The sequence below is a fragment of the Macaca mulatta genome, chromosome 4 (assembly GCF_049350105.2).
Source record: "Macaca mulatta isolate MMU2019108-1 chromosome 4, T2T-MMU8v2.0, whole genome shotgun sequence".
Classification (NCBI taxonomy): Eukaryota; Metazoa; Chordata; class Mammalia; order Primates; family Cercopithecidae; genus Macaca; species Macaca mulatta.
Window position 1 is genome coordinate 27,738,170 of NC_133409.1, and position 22,507 is coordinate 27,760,676.

The 22,507-nt window shown below is 40.7% G+C and overlaps 2 long non-coding RNA genes across 2 annotated transcripts in view; both read right to left on the reverse strand.

The window, feature by feature from the left end:
* Window positions 1–22,104, reverse strand: part of LOC144340272 (uncharacterized) — a 70,214-nt gene extending 48,110 nt beyond the window's left edge. Inside the window, exon 1 of the long non-coding RNA XR_013416177.1 lies at window positions 20,930–22,104. This is a non-coding gene — a long non-coding RNA (uncharacterized LOC144340272). The remainder of the gene's footprint in view (window positions 1–20,929) is intronic.
* On the reverse strand, window positions 12,411–20,920 carry LOC144340271 (uncharacterized). Its single transcript, XR_013416176.1, has 2 exons — window positions 16,822–20,920; window positions 12,411–14,642 (listed from the first exon to the last, which is right to left on the reverse strand). It is a non-coding gene; the product is annotated as an uncharacterized LOC144340271 (long non-coding RNA).
* Window positions 22,105–22,507: the final 403 nt, after the last annotated feature.

Genomic DNA, 22,507 nt, shown 5'->3' on the forward strand with positions numbered 1-22,507 from the left:
GTTTCTTAATTTTACAGATGAAGAAAAGGATTCAGAGAGTATCTTTGAGACTTCACACAAGAAAGTGCAACAGTGACTTAGGACAGGGTTCTCAGAGCTTGGATGTGTACAGCCTCTCTCTCACCGAACGTCCCCTCCTCCCCAAACCAGCTCATCCATGAGTGTATTAGATTTGTCTGAATTTACTGAAAAATCTTAGGGAAATTTAAAAGTTGTATAAGAACAGCATATGAGCCAACATGAGCACTGATATCTCAAAAGAGCAATTTTGTCTATTTATTTGGCTTTACTCTTTCATTAACTCATGTTTTACCTCATTCCAGAAATGATCTGATATGGCAAGCTGTTGGTATTGTTGTCATTTTATTTGTCATTAACTTGTAGGGCCCTGAAGGAGTGCAGAGTTGGTGAGAAGCCTGAGGTTCTCTGGGGTGGGAAGTAGCAGCTGGAAGAGAGGCAGAGGAGAAAGGCTCCCCATCCTCGACTCGGCTCACACTCCGCTTGGGGCTAACCATGGTTGTGAAGACGGCACACAGACATTCTGAGACGCGAACTGCATCTGGCATGAACTAACTGCGAACAGTCTTAGAGAAGAGCCACATAGGTAAGTGAAATCGTCTCATTTGTTCCTCGGCGATAAATTTCAGAGGCTGTATTATTTTCGGCAATGCTGATGGCAGAGAAGCGCCCGCAGTGCCAGATGGGTAGCTACAGAGACCTCGGGGAACCATAAGAAAGCCAGAAATTTGAAACAAACAAACAAACAAACAAAAAACCTGCCTCACCTTAGAGTCTGTGGAATTGACTCTGGAATTGAGCTCTCATAGTGCTTTAGGCATACCCGATATTCAAATAGTCCTGTTTTATAACATATTTGTCACCTAAATTGAATTTCCATTAGTGGAAGGGATTTGCTTTTCACATATTGCCTTTCTTTGATGTAAAATTGTGGAGAACAATAGAAGAAAAAGCATGGGGCTATCGTCAATAAATGTGGATTTGGTTCCAGGATTTTGACCTAAATTTGATCTATATTGACTACCTTCCTTCGGGTAAATTATTTTCACCCTAGGCAGTCTTTCTTATCTGAGAGAATTATTCAAAATTGACACTAGGTGGTGCTCTGCTCCCACTGGCTCTACAAAAAATTTAATTGAGGCATGCCTGAGGTTTCCAGTTTGTTTTACCAATTCTGCTACACGTGTTGGTCAGGAGTATTGCAAAACAAAATAGCAACCAAAACTACAGTATTTCAAACACAATTTTTTCAAGAGACACAAGAAGAATAAAATTATAACAGTTTGCTATTCTGTGGCTACCGGTTTTTCAGGATACCCTATGTTCTTAGGTACCAAAAGAAGGTGTTCTAATATACCTTAAAAATATACTTCTCCCAAAGGAAAAATAAATCATTATGTTAAAAAGATACCTGCACCAGTACGTTTATCATAGCACTATTCATATTAGCAAAAATTAGGAATCAACCTACGTCTATCAGTAGATGACTGGATAAAACAAATGTGGTACAATACAATGGAATACTGCTTAGCCCTAAAAAGAATAAAATCATATCTTTTGCAGCAACATGAATAGAACTGGAGGCCTTCAGAAAGTGTCTGAGTTATTTTACTTAAGTACAACATGTTCTCACTAATAAGTGGGAACTAAATAATGCATACATACGGACATAGAAAGTGGAATCGTAGACATTGGAGACTTGGAAGGGGTGGGAGTGAGATGAGAAATTACCTGTTGGGTACAATGTACACTATTCAGGTGTTGGCTACACTGAAAGCCCAGACTTCACCACTAGGCAATATATTCATGTAACAAAACGATACATACCCCCTAAATATATATTAAAAAAAAATACACTTCTTCAGAATATATAGGGAGTAAGGGGAGGAATAGCATTAGGACAAATACCTAATGCATGTGGGGCTTAAAGCCTAGATGATGGGTTGATGGCTGCAGCAAACCACCATGGCACGTGTAACAAACCTGCACGTTCTGCACATGTATCCCAGAACTTAAAGTATAATAAAAAAAAAAGATAAAAATAAATAAATAAATAAATAAAAAGAACATAAAGTCTATCATTTTTTCTGAGGTGTAACAAAGAGTTCCTTTTTCTGTGTAACAGGGTCATCTGGATCTTTTTTGAAAAAATGTAAAATAGCAATACAGAAACATTTTATTCATTCAAATCAAATTACGAACAATCCTGAGTTCTCTACAAGCTTCAGTTCAAAACAGACCTTTGATGTCTTTCAAGTTTAAAGCACTATTTTCAATTGTGACTTTTAGAGTTGGAAGAGCCCTGGCAGTTTGAACTCAAGTAAATGGTATGTGAATGTGTGGCTTTATTCTTGATTTAATTCAAAATACCATCTTATTGCTTAATAGTTCCCCTTCCAATTAGAAGAAAGATTGGTTTCTCCGAAGTGGAGGGATTGGGGTTAACAAGATTATTATTCCTGGACTTCTAAGAGAAGGAAGGAAAATAGGGGGATTGTTTTCCACAAATCCCACTGTGTGTTACGTGGGAAAGTTGAGTGCACAAAGGGGATGCTGGCCAGGTAGTCCTGGCGTGGTCCTATTAGGGTGAGAGATTCTGAGCACAGCTTCTGAAATCTCTGGAGTGCTTTCGCTCTACAGGAAAACGTACATTCAGTGACAGGCCACATGTGGGTAGTTAACAAGGGGAAGGGACAGATAGTAACAACTAACCCTTAGTATGTATTAAAACTGTTCTCAGTGCTTTCAGAGATTATTTAATTCTCACAATAGGCCAACATATGAGAAAATAGGACCAGAGAGGTACTGTCCAAGCTCACATGAGTAAATGGTAAAGCCAAGCTTCAAACCAAAGCAAGTTGGTTCCAGAATCCAGGCTTTTAATCACTAACCTACATCATCTCCCCAAATGAGAGCAAACATACAGCAATACTGTTCTAAGTGCTTTATCCATATTAACTCTTTTAATTTTCACAGCAACCCCATGACACAGGATTTATTCTTGTTCTCCTTTTACAGCTGAGGAAACTGAAGCACAGATTAGTTAAAAGGTTAAGATGATAATTAACGTTGAGGGTGTGCTTAAAGACAAGACTGCCTCTTCTTAAAGTCTGTTTGAAGGGCACTCAGCATGTGCAGAATTGAGCTCTGATCCCCACCACCTTCTTTTTTCCCTGGGGTTCCCCTTACATGGGTAGATCCATGCTGCACAACCTCTGAAGTCTTTGGTCTAAGCATAGGGATAATTTTGGTTCCTGGTGCCTCTTGTCATGGTTGGGATTTTAAAAAAAGACACTAAATATAGAGGAGGAACAGGACACACTTCCTGTGCACTGAGCTCTACACCTTGAACGAGTGCTGTTTTAGCAACAAGGTTCTGAGGCAACTTACACAGGCACCTCCTGCACAGGCCTGCCCTCCGTGGGCGCCATCTTCCTAAGTCTTCCCCTTTGACACCACAGTCAAGAAGCGCTTGGGTCTCCTCCTCAGGTGCTTGTCGTCTACTGGTAATTAACGAAATGGATGATGTCACTCTTCTGATGAAAACATCTGCTTCCCTATAGCAATAGATGTTTAGGCGGTTGGCCAGGAGGAGGAACGTGTAGACCCAAAGAGATATCTTGTTAGTTACTTTATCTATTAGCAGAAAATGAGGTCCGGTGACTGGATGATTGTGTCACCAAGAGTGACAGAAAATCCAAAAGAAAAAGAAAGAGTGGTTCTCTTCCATTCACAGGTTCTTTTCAATACAAGTGTTCCTTTATTTCTTGGAACTTCAGTTTTCTTATATGCAAAGTGAATTTATTGAAAAGTCCTCTAAATTCTAGCTAATTCTTGTAGTCCCTGAATTTTGGACTCATTTTAAGAGAAATTTTGAGACAATAAAATGGATTATCAGTAATAATATTTGTATTTTAACTTGCAACTAAATTAATATTTCTTTTTTAATTTGTTTTCTATTTTTTCTGTGTTTAGTTTTCAAACTAAAGAAAACAGGCTGTATTGTGCATATAGTATCTACAATCGCACATTCAACAACTGAATTATATCATTCTCAGTATTAATTAAAGAAATGATCAGAATCCCTAAAGAAAGTAATGCTGTGTTCATTTACTCAATTACTTTCATAGTTTTCTATTGAATGCCTTCCTGAAACTGTCCTCACTCCCCCTCACTGCTTCTCCAAGGTATAGAAATAGGCAGCCCCATACTGCCACATGTCTGACTATGTTACATGTGTGTTATACCATATTATCCTGGATAATGAGTCATCCCATCTGACTGGCTGGGAACCATAAGGTGTTCTCCTTTTCTTAAGATTTTTGCCCTTTGAAATAATCTTTCTGTTTCTCCTCACACCAACGAGTCCCTATTCTTAGATGCTTCTGGAGTTTCCATATCTGAGTTCTTCTGGCAATGATGGCCAGAGAGAAAGGAGAAGAAAGGAACCCACCAGTAGCTGTCTTTCTGCTGCCTGTCTGAGTACAGGTATGTACAACGATGACGGGGGAGACGGTGCATGGAAACACATGGTGAGCGTGAGCCATGCCAAGCAAGGGCCTGAGTGAGGGCCACTTACAGGTTGTGGACACAGAGGGAAGATGGACGTGGGTCCAGAAAAATGGGACAGAGAGATGGGCAGGGAAAGGGAGAGTACTTCACATTGAGAAGAAGCTCAGAGATGGCAGAAGTGCACACTGGTATTTCGAGAGAATCAGCCTGGGGTGGTTGGCACTGAGGCGCAGAGAGAAAGTGGTGGGAGACAAGAAAAACAGGGTTGGAAATGAGGCTCAGAGTAGATTCTAGAGATCCAGGAACAGCAGGCTAAGGCACCTGGACTTTATCCTGCAGGCAACAGGGGAGCTTAAAAGGCTTTGTGTGTGTGTGTGTGTGTGTAGTAAAGAAATGGGATGGGTGCTATTAAACCTTGGTATTTTTCTTAAGTTATATAAAATAAATTATTTTCTATTTTACTCTTAGCCAATAAACGGGATTGAGTGGCAACTAACAAAAACTAACTTACTCTTGTCAAAAAGATCTCCACATCAGAGAACAAGACCTGGAAGCTGTAAGAAGCCTGGATCCACACAAATGGCTGCTTAGCATTCAAATACTCCCCTCCCAGAACACTTGATGTGTTTCTTGAATATCTGACTTACTCTGCTGGCCATCTACTGACAAAAGGAATCTCTCCCCAGATGAAAATTTCTCTGGCTCTTTCTCTTTGTTTGTTTTTGGTGTTGTTTAAGAAACAGCATTTCGAATTCCCTCAGCCTTCCAAGAAAGCAGGCAGATGTGTAAATTAGATTCCAAAGCACTAAGACTTCTACATCTTAATAAGCTGGGACGCAACCATGCCCTGGAAGCAAAAGTGAATAGAATTCCCACATTCACGAAGGGTCTACTGTTGATTTTCTAAAAAGGAACAAAACGGTAACCAGATGGTAGTTGACAGGGCAACTTTAAAGACAAGTATTTGTTTTGATCTCATTCCTAAGGGAAAGAAAGTTAGATAATTAATAGCAGGAAAGAACAGGGGAGAAAGGCAAGAGAAGAAGAAATACCAAAGATAATGTATAAAGGGAAATGTGAGGAGCAATGGATGTTGGAAAATAAAGGGAAAATTTAGCCAGTTCTAGAAAAATAGAAAATGGGATGAAATGAAATATAACTGCACATTTTTCATGAAATGGTTGCCTAGGAAACAACTAGGAGTGTTTCTCCCTGTACTGAATAATTGTTGAGAAACACACTGGACTTAGGGTCTCTTGGCTTTACTGGTATCAACTGGGAAACTTATGTGTCAGGTATCGTAGTTATGAGCACCAATACTTTCTATATCATGCTTCTAACAACAGAAGTAGTCAGTTTCAACAATTTTGGAGGGTAATAGCAGAGGAATTGTAAGATTGAAACCTACAAACACAGGCAGGGTGAGACTTGAAAATCAGATTAGTCTAGGATGACACATTAGTATGTGTAACACTAAGCAACAAACCGTGGAAAAGTCAATTAGAAAAGCAGCTGAAGGCCCATTTGGCAATGTGAGATCATCTTTACAGCTTGCCCGGTATCCAGTTGAAAACCAGTTTTCCATATAAAGAACTTGGTGCACTTAAAGTCATATAATGTGAAGGCAAAATTTCACATTACAAAGCAGTTCTTCATCTTCCGTTAGCGTACAGCCCCTATGGATCTTATTATCACTTTTTTGCTTTTAATCTAATAAAAACAAACAGCATTAAAAAATGCTTTACTGCTCCCATTTGAGTTTGTCTTTTCTATAGTTTAGTGAATTTTGCAGAAAATGTTTATATACATTGTCTTAAATAAACCCATCTCTATAAAGTTGTCCCTCCTGTATTTTTTGGGCTGAATTCTCAGCGTGTGGGTGCGTTTGTGTACACATGCGCATACATGTGCACTTAGAGAGTTGTGAGAGGGGTAGGGGAAACAGGTGTGGGGGGGACTGTTTTTCATAATGACTCATACTATCCTTTTCCTAAACAAAAGCAGGAGTTAAGAGTGTGAGAACGTTTGCTGTTGGTTGGAAATAGACCATGGTTATTTCATCTTCTTTTTTCTTCGTATTAACATAGATAAGTTTTCTTTTTTTTTTTTTTTTTTTTTGAGACGGAGTCTGGCTCTATCACCCAGGCTGGAGTGCAGTGGCCGGATCTCACCTCACTGCAAGCTCCGCCTCCCAGGTTCACGCCATTCTTCTGCCTCAGCCTCCTCCGGAGTGGCTGGGACTACAGGCGCCCGCCACCTCGCCCGGCTAGTTTTTTGTGTTTTTTTTAGTAGAGACGGGGTTTCACCGGGTTAGCCAGGATGGTCTCAATCTCCTGACCTCGTGATCCGCCCGTCTCGGCCTCCCAAAGTGCTGGGATTACAGGCTTGAGCCACCGCGCCCGGCCCATAGATAAGTTTTCTATAAATCTGTAAGGTCATACATATCCTATCCTGTGAGACAGAGTGAATCCTAAATTGTAAATATTTTTATTTATGGACAAATTGGAAAGGCGTAACAAAACAAAAAGCAATTATCTCAGGCTCCTGACAAATGTTTGAATTGTATCCTTGGAATTCATTTTGTCAAACATTTACTCATCCTTGTATTGGCATTACCTTGTCACTTTCATTTATTATAGAAAAAAATAAAATCTTAGTTCATAACAAGACCAACAGCAAAGCAAACGTGACATTCAACCCTCGGCCATCTGTCTGGATTTAGGTCAAGATTATTTCCAAAACTGGAATGGGGCAGAGAAAGCCAACAAAATTATGATGGGTTTTTCTTTTTGTTGTATTTATGTATTTTCCTGGTTTAAAAAAAATACTGAGGAAAAAACAGTCAAGCATAATACGTACCATATCTCTGCATATTTCACAACATCTAGACATAGTTTATGTATATATATTTTTTTTCTTCTAGATCTTATGTTTTAGTGAGGAAGACAGCTATATATCTTAATTCTAAGTAAATCTCACAAATAAGCAAAATTTTAATTCAACAACACTGATTATCATAAAACACATAATTGTGGAAGTTCCAATAAAAATTTGATATTACAATGTTAGTATAGTATATATCTTACCTACTGCCTCTCAAGCTATACTCAGAGATTAGCAATTAGCTGAGTATATGTCCTTAACTCTCCTCAAATATATGAAAAAACTGGCCCAGAGATTTTTGAAAATTCTGTTCTGAAAAAAAGTCTATAGGTTTTTTTTCTATTTAAAAATTCCTTATATAAAAATTAAGAAAAAATAAAACGGGGAAAATATTTATAATTACATAGATAATATAAATGAATACAAACAAAACAATAGGAAAAGTATTAGTATTCAAATTTTAAAATAAATAAAAGACAATTCCAGAAAGAAGTTCACGAAGGAGAAAAACATGTGTTTAAAAAAATAATAAAAACAAATACAAGTTGTTTCTGTTTTGTTTTTTAAACTATTGCATTAGTCAAAATGAACCAACAGTGTAGTGGTTAAGAAGATGAACTCGGGAGACAGACAAACCTGACTGGCATTGCTGTTCAACTTTTATAGGTTGTGGGGTCTAGGGCAAGTCTCCATTTTCCTAGTAAAAATTGGAAATAACAATAGCACCTATCTCATAGTGTGATTAATGAAGATTTAAATGAGATGACTGTAATGTGCTTAGCACAGTGCTTACCATATATTAAGAGACTGATTTTAATGAATTATTGTCAATCAAGCAAGTGGAAATGTAAAATGGTACAGATATTTTAATAAGGATCTGGAAAATGTATTGATGAAATATTAAGTTGTCTTTAACATGCTTCAACTAGTTTTTAATAACAGAAAAATGGACCTAGCAATCACAGTTTGGGAAGCACAATGAATTAAATGTTCTTATATTATCCCTTAGCCAAGGCTGTCAACTTTTTATTTATTTTTATTTTTATTTTTATTTTAGACGGAGTCTTGCTCTGTTGCCAGGCCAGAGTGCAGAAGCGCAATTTCGGTTCACTGCAACCTCTGATTCCCAGGTTCGAGCGATTCTCCTGCCTCAGCCTCCCAAGTAGCTAGGACTACAGGTGTGTGCCACCACGCCCAGCTAATTTTTTGTATTTTTAGTAGAGACAGGAGTTCCACCATGTTGGCCAGGATGGTCTCAATCTCTTGACCTCGTGATCTGCCCACCTCAGCCTCCCAAAGTGCTGGGATTACAGGCGTGAGCTGCCCAGTCAGCTGTCAATGTTTAAGGTGTTTTGAGTCAATACCTTATTCTATAAGAACATGTGTATGTATAAGCAAAACGGCAACAACAAAAAAACACTAAACAATTAAAACTCATCAATGTCTAGCAAAGGAGATGTTTTATTACTGCTGTAAATTCTGTGTCTAACTTTAAAAGTTTGAAAATGAGATTCTGTATATGGAAGTTAAGAAATTTATTTCACATATATTCTCTGGAGGTATATTAATTTTTAAACAACTTTTGGTAATGCCCACAGGTCTCCAAAATTTCAAGTTTTATATTTTTAAAAACTCAGTATCTGCAAGTTTATACTTAAATTCAGTAAACTTTTTGATTTGTAAATATACTGACATTTTCTACTAGTCAGATAAGATAACTGAATGATTCATATTGTTCACTTTTCATGTGCTATGATAGTACAGAACTATGAAGTTATCATCAGTTTAGATTACAAGATTCTTGAAAGATTCTTCTAGTTTGTTTAACATGTTTACAACACATCTATAGCTACTGATAGGTTACTTAATCTCTAAGAAATACAAAGATATTAGGCATAAAATATATTTTAAACTAAGAAGCATCTTTTCCATTTGATGAATTATGCACAGCAAAACAAACCTGCTAGGTAACAATAAATATTCATATAAGTAATATTTATATTGATATCATCTATTATTTTTCTATGTATATTATATAGTATCTTGTAGAATATTTTGACAATATATTCTGAATAAAAGACTTCCAGTAAATAAGATTTACAAAGGCTAAGTTAGATAATAAGTTTTTAATTTTCGATGAGGATAATGGCATTTATTTTTTTGTTTTTTTTTCAACTGACTATCATAGGTCGGGCATGGTGGCTCACGCCTGTAATCCCAGCACTTTGAAAGGCTGAGGTGGATGCATGACCTGAGGTAAGGAGTTCGAGACAAGCCTGGCCAAGGTGATGAAACCCTGTCACCACAAAAAATACAAAACATTAGCTAGGCGTGGTGGTGGGTGCTTGTCATCCCAGTTACTTGGGAGGCTGAAGCAGGAGAATTGCTTGAACCCAGGAAGCCAAGGTTGCAATGAGCCGAGATCACACCATTGCACTACAACCTGGGCACAAGAGTGAAACTCTGTCTCAAAAAAAGATAAATAAATAAAAAATAAAAATAACAAACGGGCTATTATAATATGAAACTTGTCATATATGAAAACTTTTCCTTATGATAGTTCTTAATTTCTATTAAAACAGTGAAAGGATTTAAATCTTGATTTCCAATGTATTGTAAGAAAACACTTTAATTTATTAAATTAGTATTTTTCTGTGGCTCTTTGGCAATGGAATGATTCAACTTTATTGTTGGTATGGTCTCAGGCAAATGATTATAAGGATTTTTAAATTTAATGATTCATTATTCAAAATTTGCTGTTTGTAGCCAAGTAAATTTCAAAACAAAACATAAAAACAGAGAAATCTTAACTACATTTTACTTTTTTTTTTTTTTTTTGAGACGGAGTCTCGCTCTGTCGCCAGGCTGGAGTGAAGTGGCATGATCTCGGCTCACCGCAACGTCCACCTCCCATGTTTACGAGATTCTCCTGCCACAGCCTCCTGAGTAGCTGGGACTACAGGTGCATGTCACCACACCCAGCTAAATTCCATATTTTTAGTAGAGACGGGGTTTTGCCATGTTGGCCAGGGTGTTATGGAACTCCTGACCGCAGGTGATCCACCAGCCTTGGCCTCCCAAAATGCTGAGATAACAGGCATGAGCCACCACGCCTGGCCTATTTTACTATTTCTTACATATGTGCTAATGCTGAAGAGACTGCTAAATTAAAATGGTTTTTTTTTTTCTTAAAAATTTGCTAAGAGGGCAGATTTTATGTTAAGTGCTCTTATCAAACAAAACAATAGCAACAAATAGAAGGACGGGAGGAAGCTTTTGGAGGGAATGGATATATTTAAGGTACATATTGTGGTGCTGGTTTCACAGTGTATACTTATCTTCTACTTCCTCCAGTAGTATACATTAAATAGGGACAGCTTTTTATATATAGATCATACCTCAATAAAGTGGTTTTAAAAAATAAAACAGACTTTCCCAAATACTGCATTTTTCTATTATTTTTCATAAAGATTGTTAATTGCCTTACTATTGTTGAATCAATTTTTAAAAGCACCCATCTCTCAAAACAAAATAATTGAAATAGTGCAATCTGTCTGGCAAATCCAAGATTTCAGATTTGCTCCACAGAACCAGTGTGGTGTGAACCAGTAAGGAAGTGCAGGCAGCAGAGATGGAAATACTGCTGATGACTTTATTCTTAGTGTCACGCAATGTCATTCATGTCCTATGTACTTTTACTTTCAACAATTTAATAACAACTTAAAAGTCTATTATGTAGGGACACTAGACCAACATACCTTTGCTTCACTCTATACTATACTATACTATACTATACTATACTATACTATACTATACTATACTATACCTCCCTCAATACTACTAAGCCTGCTGAGAGAGGGTCTGCCAAGCACACTATTTGCCCTGGTGCAGTTTTTAATCACTTATATCAACACTAGAAATATAAGCATATGCTCCTTTTCCATCTTCCTCCATCCCACTTGCCATATCTAGATAGTGCCTGTTATATATGTATCCGTACTTAATCATCTATTATAAATCACCTTAAAGTATTCATCAGGGCTTTTATTATTGGAAGAGGAAGATATTCAATTGAATTTAAGCAAAAAGAGAGGATTTATTGACTCATGTAACTAACTCTAAGTACAGAGGTGTAGTCAACCTCAGAAAAAGGGAGTTTAGGGGCTTCAATAATGCTGTTGTGCTCTTCCTATATTTCTTATCTCTCAGTGTCTGTGTGGCCTTATTTGTGGCTATTTCCAGGAGCTCAGGTTTGTCGACAGGGTTCATACTCTTTTCCTTTGTTCAACTTGTCTTTACTTGGCTTGATTTGTCACATTAGGACCAGGTATGTGACAGGCAAGATGGCCACCAGTAACCCCAGACTTCTTACTCCTAACTTCAATATTCCATCCCACAGGGGAAAGAGACTGTTGCCCCCCAACAGTCCCAGCAAATAATTTTTGGGATAATTTGGTCTTTCTGACTTGAGACGTGCTCCTGCCCCTAAATCATCTAGCTGTGGAAAGAAGACACATTGATTTGCCATGACTGAGACTTGTTCTCCCTACTGTGGCAAGGAATGGAGAATTGGCCCCATCTGAACCTGTGGCAGGACAGGCTGCAGACAAGCACAAGCTACAGACAAAACCCCTCAGACACCAAGTTAAAGAAGGAAGCGGTTTATTCGGCCGGGAGCATCGACAAGACTCCTATCTTAAGAGCCGAGCTCCCTGAGTGAGCAATTCCTGTCCCTTTTAAGGGCTCACAATTCTAAGGGTTCCACTTGAGAGGGTCGTGATTGATTGAGCAAGCAGGGAGTATGTGACTGGTGGCTGCATGCACCGGTAATTAGAATGGAACAGAACAGGACAGAGATTTTCACAGTGCTTTTCTATACAATGTCTGTAATCTGTAGATAACATAACCAATTAGATCAGTGGTCAATCTTTATCCACCAGGCCCAGGGTGCAGTGCTGGGCTGTCTGCTTGTGGATTTCATTTCTGCCTTGAAATGAAGCGATGAAGCTTTTTATTATTTGAAGAAGTATAGGTAGCAAACAAGGGAGAAGTAAGCAGGTTCCTATTACTATTATAACTCCTTTTATAAGAGTTTTAAATCCTCCTAGAGCTGGGAACCACTTTCCAAACATGGCCCCAGGATCAAATCCATGCCACACTTGCACGGGCACATGTGCCAGTTTTGTCATATCTCTAACTATGCCTTCAACTACTTGCCCTTGATCATCTGTGTGTAGACAGCAATCAGTAAGGTTAAATTTTCTACAGACCCGTCCTTCAGCTGCTAGCAAGTAGTTGAGAGCCAATCTATTTTAATAGATAGCATTTCTCATCTGAGTTTCTTGCCAGGCTAGAATAGTCAAGGCTCTGCCAGTTTTATTAGTGATAATTTGTAAGACAGCTTGTAACCGTATAATTCAGTTGAACATGTAAATGGGGGTCCGGTATCTCCATGAGCTGTCTTGTGCCCAAGCAGCAGGACGATAATATTGTGTGATTCTCTCAGGGAAGTTTCATCATCTTTCCAATTTCCTATAGCTATGCTTCTCTTTTTGTGGGAAGCATAGACAGTGAAGCCCAGGAGTTCGCCTGTTTTTATGGGCAGTAGGAAGAAAGATGGTTTAATGGTGCCAATAACACAACTACCTGCACACTGGTCAGGTAATTTCGTGTAAGCTCTATGCCCACATATCCAGTTAATCCAGTGGGGGCTGTCCAGTCCCGGTGGGACTCCGGGTGGGTCCACACGGTTTGCAACTTTGGGAATTTACTAAATGGATTTCTCTCTGTGTGATTTGAACTCCACCAAGTGACTGTTTTTGTGATAACATTATACAGTTTCTGTCTCAGACAACTAAGTTGTCCTATGGGGTGAGTGAATTCTTTTCCTTCTCTAGCTATGCAATATTGTCCAATAATTGAGGCTTTTAGGATCTAGAAATTATCAGGGTGATTCTTTTGAGCAGGGAATTCATCAGAAACTGGGTCTGTAACAGGTACTAATTCTCAGGCTTCCCATGGCCATTGATTTCCCATTACAGTTCCTCCACATACATAACATGAAGTGACACCGAGAGACTGGGCTACATGCTCGGCTAATTGCAAAAACAAATTTCTTGTTTTTCCTGGAATTTCTGGTACTGGCACATTTAGTTCATCATAGAAAGTTTGAAACACTGGCTCAGGAGAGCGTTTGTAAACTTCTCCTCGAGCCAAGATATTTACTTGAGGATCCCAAGTAAATATGTCTGGCCCCATTGATTCCTAATGTCACACGCTCACCTTTTTTTCCAACGAGGATCAAGGGGATTGGTTATTACTACCTCTAAGGGGTTACATTGTCCCTTAGTACAGGAAGGGCCATTTTTTCCTTTCTGAAGGTGGGCTGGATCCTTTTCATTTTTTTATCCAAGTGGCCCAAATGACACAGGACCAGTATCCACATTCATTTCCACACAGTCCTAATTCATGACTAATGTACTTATTTTCAGTCATGTAGCCTTTTTCCTAACTAAAAATGCCACATTCCCTTCCTAACTCATTGCTATTAAAGATAGCACAGGCATCAAATTTCAAGATTATGCGTTTGGGCACCCCTTTTTCTTCTGTTCTGGGTAATACTTCACTTGTATCATTTATGAGTCCTCACCACTCTTCAGTTCTTAATCTTATTTCAAAAACTGTGGACATGGGAGGCTCAGAGGGGTCATAACACACATCTGGTCGGTCGTTTCCTGGGCTACATACCTTGTACTGAGTGTCATTATATAAACATGTTCCTTTTAAAGTTCCTAGACATTCATAGTAACTATAGAACAGAAAGATTGTTTTAACTTGTTGCCCTACCTCAGTAACCTGATGTATACACTGAGAGCAGTCCTCCATGTGGGGAAAATCAGTGAAAGTTTTTACTATTCAAGTCCAAATTATAAGGAAAATGAATCTTATGATGATTCTCCTCATACTTCGGCCGCGCATAGACCAGTCAGCTTCCGGGTGTGACTGGAGCAGGGCTTGTCGTCCTCTTCAGAGCGCTTTGCAGGAGTTGTCCTGGCTCGGTTTTGCCTCCTAGGTTTCAGCGGCTGCAGGTTTCACACAGCTGTGGTGGATCCAGGCTGGGACTCCTTCTACCTTTACAGCCATGGGGGTGGTCAGGATGACGGTCTGAGGTCCTTTCCACCGTGGCCGCAAAGGGGCTACGTTTCAGTCCTTGATCCACACGCGATCACCTGGAGAGAAAGGGTGAACTGGGGAGAATAAGCTGATGAGACACCTCTCATTTACCCAAGTTGAGACTGTGTAATTTTTCTTAAAGCCTGTAGCTGTCGCTGTAATTCAATTTCACCTAACTCTGGGGGAGTGCCTGGAAGTTCCTGTAGTATAGGAGGAGGCCTATGATGCAGTATTTCATAAGGGGAGTGTCCTGTTTTCTTAGAAGGAGTGCATCTAATTTTAAATAATACCATAGGAAGGGCCTGTATCCACTCTAATCCTGTTTCCTGATATGCTTTCCTTAAACTATTTTTGATAGTCCAATTCATTCGCTCCACCTTTCCGGAATTCTGAGGTCGGTAGACGGCATGTAGCCTCCAAGTGATTCCTAATGCCTTTGCTGTCCTCTGTACCAAGTCAGCCACAAATGCCGGCCCATTATCTGAGCCGATTCATAAAGGCAGTCCAAACCGAGGAATAAGATCTCGGAGAAGCACACGGGTTACCTCGTCTGCCTTTTCAGTTCGTGTTGGATAAGCCTCTACCCACCTAGAATAAGTACACACAAGAACCAGCAAATACTTGTTACCTCCACATATCGGCATTTCTGTGAAATCTACCTGAAGATCCTCAAAAGGAGTCGCTCCATAAGCTTGTATACTGGGCAGAACAGTGGGGCCTTGCCTCGCATTGTGCTGTCGGCAAGTAACGCACCGTTATGCTACTGCTTTGGCAAGGGCTAGCAAGTGTGAGATGTAGAAGTACCGGCCTAACAATGTTTCAAGTGACTCTTGTCCTAGATGAGTGGTTTCGCGTATGGCCAATACGATTGTGGCTTCTAGCAACTGCGGCACAGCTACACTCCCATCTGGCAGTCTGATCCATCCTCCTTTTATTACTTGCCCCCCTTCTGCGTGGAAGAAGTCTTTTTCTTCCTCAGGTCAGGTGTTTGAGGAGTAAGGGGGCTGCTACCGATGCCCGGTAAGGGGTAGATGCTGCTTTTCGAGCTTCTGATTCAGCTCGAGAGTTTCCTAAGGCCACTGAGGTGGAGGCTCGCTGGTGTCCCCTGCAGTGCATGACTGCCACCTTCTGAGGTTTCCACACTGCCTCTAATAATTGTAGAATTTCTTGTTGGTATTTTATGTCCTTTCCCCCAGAGTTTAACAGGCCTTTTTCCTTATATAATGCTCCATGCACTTGGAGGGTTAGAAAGGCATATCGAGAGTCCATGTAGATGTTTACAGTCTTACTTTCACTGAGTTCTAGAGCCCGAGTTAAAGCAAAGAGCTCAGCCTTCTGGGCTGAAGTGCCCTGTGGCAACGGTTTGGTTTCAATGACAGCATCCAAAGTCACCACCGCATATTCTGCACCTCTTTCTCCTTGTGGGTTGATGAAGCTGCTCCTGTCCATGTGTAATTCCCAGTCTACTGATGCCCGTGGCTGGCCCCGAAGCTCAGGTCTGTTAGAATAGACTGAGTCCAACACCTCTACACTGTTATGCTCGACCGGGCTCTCTGGTACTGGGAGCAGGGTCGCGGGATTTAGTGTGTTACAGACTTCAATAGTTATGTGGGCTGTATAACTATTTTCACATAGCAAGATTTTGTACTTGGTTACTCTGGCATTTGTTAGCCAATGATGTCCTTTGGTATTCATCAAAGTTACCACAGCATGGGGGGCCTTTATATTCAGCTTTTGCCCAAGGGTTAGTTTATCTGCTTCTTGTCCTAACAGGGCTGTTGCTGCCAGGGCCCTTAGACATGGTGGCCAGCCTTTGGAAACCCCATCTAGTTGTTATGAGAGATAAGCCAGTGGCTTTGACCAGGGCCCCACAGTCTGGGTTAAAACTCCAACTGCCATTTTTTCTCTTTCTGACACATAGAGTGTAAAGGGCTTTGTCAAATCTCATAGTCCCAGGGCTGGGGCCAACATAAGTTTTTCCTTTAACTTACAAAAGGCTTGCTGCTGTAGAGGCCCCCATTCAAAAGGCTCCTGGTTGCCCCCTTTTGTAACCCTGTACAAAAGTTTTGCTAGTACTGCAAAGTTTGGAATCCATAATCTGCAAAACCTCACAGCTCCTAGGAATTCCCTTACTTGCTTTCCGGTTCTAGGTTCCGGTAGGCTGCAGATGACCTACTTTCTTTCTGACCCTAGGCTGAGCTCCCCTTTCCAAACAGTGAATCCCAGGTAGTGTACCTGCTGTCTGCAGATCTGAGCTTTCTTCTCGGACACCTTATACCCACAGTCCTCCAGGTGCCAAAGCAGGGCATACGTTCCTTTTGCACACCCAACTGTCGTGGAGTGTCCCAGCAGGAGGTCATCCACGTACAGAAGCAAGACACAACCTAGCTCTTTAGCAGGAAACTTTTGCAGGTCTCAAGTCAGGGCCTCCCCGAAGATAGCAGGGGAGTTCTTGAACTCTTGGGGAAGCCGGGTCCAAGTGTACTGAGTAGTGACACCTGACTCCGGATCTTCCCACTGAAAGGCAAACTGCTTCTGGCTCTCAGGAGTTAGTCTGATGCTAAAGAAGCATCTTTTAAGTCCAGACAGGTAAACCAGCTGTCCTCAGCCAGCAGCAGCCCTAACAATGTGTAAGGGTTAGGAACTGTTGGGTGCAGAGCCACTGTAGCTTGGTTGACCAAGCACAAGTCCTGTACTGGCCAGTAGTCCTTGGTCCCTGGCTTAGGGACAGGCAGGAGGGAGCTGTTCCATGGAGACTGGCAAGGAACTATAATTCCAGAGGCTTTCAAGCGCCTGAGATGAACCTGGATTCCTTGATAGCTTCTCTGGGAACTGGATATTGCTTTTGTCTAATTGGTTGGGCCCCAGGCTTCACTTCTATGAGTACAGGGGCTTGGTTGACCACCATTCCCAGAGGATTATCCTTTGCCCATACTCAGGGCCATCACTTAGCTAGAGCTGGTTTTATCTCTTGGCCTGGCTCGGTTAGAAAAGTCTCCATTCTTCCTCCTGGGGACCATAAGGGCCACAATAACTCCTGTTCCCGAGTAACTTTAGCTGTAAAGAGCCGTTTTGTAAAGGAGATGGTTGCTCTCAGCTTGCTAAGCAAGTCTCTTCCCAGCAAGGGCAAGAGACAGTCAGGCATGTACAAGAACTGGTGAACTATTTCATATCCCCTCACTGAGCAGGTCCATGGTAGACAGAAAGCTTGCTTAGTGGAAACTCCTATTGCTCCGATTATATCAATGGTTTTCTTGGATAAGGGGGCGACTGGGTTGGTCACTACTGAATGTTCAGCACCATTATCGTCCAAAAACGTAATGCCCTTGCCCCCAACTGTAATCTTGACTGTAGGCTCCTTGGGGGCGCTTGAGCCTGGTCCCCTTCAGTCCAATAGCCCTTCAGCCAGATTGAACAAAGCTCCCTGGTCTTTATCTGAGGTCTTTTGTTCAAGTCACCTTGCTTTTCCTTCAATGGGGACACTTATCTTTCCAATGTCCTATTTCCTTACAATAGGCGCATTGATTACGTTGCAAGCATGGGCAATTAGACTGGATATTCTTTCTGGAATCCCCCTTTCCCTCTCCTTTTGGAGGAATTCCCCTAATGGCCATGGCCAGTAAGTGGGCATTTCGCCTAGCCTGGCGTTTGCCTTCCTTAGGGCTTTCTCTGCGTCTTGTTGCGTCTCTATTCACAAACACTTGATTGGCTATTTCCAGTAACTGTGAGGTATTCATACCCGCAAACCCAGGCTGTTTCTGCAATTTTCTCCTGATATCTTCCATGTTTCGACTAACTAAGGCCATGTGAATCATGCGCTGATGTTCAGGGCTATCTGTTATCAAAAGGAGTGTACATACGGTAAGCCTCACAGTGTTTCATAGAATTGCACTGGACTTTTCTCTTTTCCTTGGATGACCTCAGAGACTGTATTTACATTTGTAGCCATTTGAGCCCCTTTCTTTAGATCTTTTATTAATGCCTCATTGTACCGTCTTAGCCTCTCCATGTCTGGTCCCTCATTCGGGTCCCATTGGGGGTCTGTTCCTGGCAGCTGAATTCTTACTTATTGTTGGGGGTTTTGGTAATCGGCTGGGATGTGCTCTTCTAGCCACTTAGTTGCTGCCTGGAGCACCCTTCGTCTTTCATCTGTATTAAAGAGGTACATGAGCAGCTGGTGGCAATCAGCCCAGGTAGGATTATGAGTCTGTATTGTTGCGGGAAGTCAGGGACCCCGAACAGAGGGACTGGCTGAAGTTGCCACAGAAGAAAATAAATTGTGAAGATTTCATGGACATTTATTAGTTCCCTAAATTAGTATTTTTATAATTTCTTACACCTGTCTTTACTGCAGTCTCTGAACATAAACTGTGAAGATTTCATGGACACTTATCACTTCCCCAATCAATACCCTTGTGATTTCCTATGCTTGTCTTTAATCTCTTAATCCCATCATCTTCTTCATAAACTGAGGAGGATAAATGTCGCCTCAGGACACTGTGATGATTGCGTCAACTGCACAAACTGTTTGTAGAGCATGTGTGTTTGAACAATATGAAATCTGGGCATCTTGAAAAATGAAGAGGATAAGAGCAATGTTCAGGGAACACTAGAGATAAGACTTCTGGCGGCCAGTGAGTTGAATGGAACAGAGCCATATTTCTCCTCTTTCAAAAGCAAATAGGAGAAATATTGCTGAATTCTTTTTCTCAGCAAGGAACATCCCTGAGAAAGGGAATGTGCCCTGAAGGTAGTTTTATAGACGACCCCCTTAAGGCGTGCCGTCTTTTATGGTCAAAGCCAAAGGGATGAAATAAGCCCCTGTCCCCTGTAGCGCTCCCAGCCTTATTAGGACAAGGAAATTCCCGCCTAATAAATTTTGGTCAGACAGGTTGTCTGCTCTCAAATCCTGTTTCCTGATAAGATGTTATCAATGACAATGCATGCCTGAAACTTCATTAGCAATTTTAATTTCTTCCCATTCGGTGGTCCTGTGATCTTGCCCTGCCTCAATTTGCTTTGTGATATTTTATTACCTTGTGAAGTATGTGATCTCTGTGATCCACACCCTATTCATGCACTCCCTCCCCTTTTGAAAATTGCTAATAAAAACTTGCTGGTTTTACGGCTCAGAGAACATCATGGATCCTGCCGACATGTGATGTCTCCCCTGGACACCCAGCTTTAAATTTCTCTTGTGCTCTTTCCCTTTATTTCTCAAACCAGCCAAGACACATAGGAAATAGAAAAGAACCCACGTTAACTACCGGGAGTGGGTTCTCCCGATACTGTATAATACCCAAACTTATTTGGAGCAAGTCAATTAAAGCTTGAGGCTTTTCAGTGTAAGATGGAGTATTATTTTGCCAATTGAGGAGGTCAGCAGAGGTGAAAAGTTGATACACAAGATACTCCTTTCCACCATGTGTCCATCCTCATCTACCCCAGTATATCACTGCACTCTCAGGGGCATTTGGATTCCAGTCTTGGGCAGTAAACAAGCTGCCAAGGGAAGAGTTTCTCCTGCGGTTTCACTTCCTCTTTTGTCTACTCTGGGTGGTTTAGGGGTATGGTTATCTGCTGGAGATGTAGGTCCTGTGGGCTTGGGGTGGGGAGCCCTTCCTCTCGATAAAGAAGGGGTATTGCTGGTACTAATTCCTGCCATGATTCTTCTGGTGCTGGGTCGAACAGGACTTTTGGTGCCAACTTCCCTCAGTGGGTGGAGGGAGAACCTTCCTTAACTAACTGTTCCTTTACTACTAGTACTGCTGCTGCCTGTCCTCTTAACCACTGTGGGAGATCCAAAACTAGCTGCAACCAAGAATCTCTATATGGGAAGTGATCTGGGTTACAGGTTACCCAGTGCCATACTTTTGAGACAAGGGACCTGTCCAGGCTTCCTTCTGATGGCCAACCCATCTCTAATGCTGGCCAGTCTGTCTCACACAAAGTTATAAGTTTTCTTGGTGTCATGGTGACTCCATAGTCTCTCCCTTAAATTCCTTTTTGAAAATTTTAAACATAGTTCCTAGTGGGGTGGGCTTACTTTGTGCCTGACCCATGTTTCCTCGAGACAAAACACCATGCTCACACCACACACACACCACAAAACAAAGAATGGGTAAAAAGAGCACACACACACTTTTACAGTTTATACCAAACCAGAATCAAAACAAAAATCAGAGTATCAAGAAATCCAAGGAAGGTCAAAACCAAAACCAAAGTATCAAGCAATTCAAGTCAAGTCGAAAACAAAACCAAAGTGCCGGTACAGGCACACCATGGGTGATCAGGTCACGCTTCCACTCAAATGGAGTGGGCAAGTTCCAAAGACTAGCCTTACCAAGTTTCAGATGTCCAGACTCCAAGTACCAGTTCTTTCCCAGTGTTCAGCCACTGTGTTGATCCTCCATGGGGGCCTGCCACGCGCTGCTCTGGTGAAGCGTTCCACCAGGGCAATTACCTACCCAGGAGCCCTCTCAGGATCTGCATGGCTCAAGTTAACTGGCGTCCCCCGCAGGGATGCGCCACAGGGCAAGCTTAAGCCGCCTAAGGGGCTGCCTCAACCGTCCTTTAATCGCCTCACTTCCGCGTCAGGGAACCAAAAAATGTAGCAGGACAAGCCGCAGAAAAAACCCCTCAGACGCCAAGTTAAAGAAGGAAGCAGTTTTTTCGCTGGGAGCATCGGCAAGACTCCAGTCCCAGGCTGTGGTGCCGGCGGGTCTGCTTGTGGTTTCACTTCTGCCTTTTAGTTTCTACTTCTTCTTTCTTTGGAGGCAGAAATTGGGCATAAGACAGTATGAGGGGTGGTCTCCTCCCTTAAACCTGGTGGAATTCAACTGAAGGAGGATTGGAGATCTACACTTATCAAAACATCAAATCAACAAAAAGAGGCAAACACCTTATTTTTATGAATTTTAAAAACATTTTATGATGCTGCCCACATTCATTAAAGAACACATGACCATAATGATAACAGGGAAAATTAAGTGATGATTAATAGTCTCTCTATATGTTTTTATGTGTGAACATTTCCCTATTAGGAAAAAGAAGGGTCTTTTTTTCTTAAGGTCTGGTGTTCCAATATGGAATAACGTGACTTATAACCCTAAATATCTACTCTCATGTATGACAACACCCAAGACCCAGGGAATCATTTCTTACATATCTTTTCCAATATCCTATATCCTTGAAAGAGAAGGCAGCTGTATTTAAATGCCACAAATGTTTGTGGGCAGTTTCCTTGCCAGTCTGTGAAACAAATAATGCTTTGAGTGCCGGGAAGATTTGAGCAGGGGAATCATTCAGCTAAGATAAAAGACAAATTAACTTGTCAAATGATTTCTCACAGACAAGAAGAAGACAGTAGATTCTTGCATTATAAAAGATCATTTCCTGTAATACCAAGCATACTGTTTCTTGCTTCATTTCATGTTGCAGTTTATGGTTCCGGTATTAACCACAAATCATAATGACATTCACAACAGTTGCACCTCGTGGCTGAGGGACATTTTATAGAATTAAGCCATTTATGTTACTTCTAGACATAGCATGAATTGTGCTACCAGCTCAACTAGCTGAAAATTGAACATGAGAATTATGAGTAGTTTTAATTGTATTAACATATACAATAAGATTTATGTAAATTTTTAAAAACTAAATGAAAACCTTAGTCAATTTTAAATTTGTATTTGTTTTATAATTTTAATAACTAATGTTGAATATTTCATAAGACAATTTTTTGAAAACGTAAAAAGTAATTTTAATTTTTGAATTATTTTAATTAATTTTAATTTGCTTTTTTGATGAAACCATATTCAAACTTTGCATACATTGAATATGATTACATATTATCTTTTCATCTTTTAGAATAATTGCTGCCAATAGATCTTAAAATAGGTGAAAATATTAATTATTATAA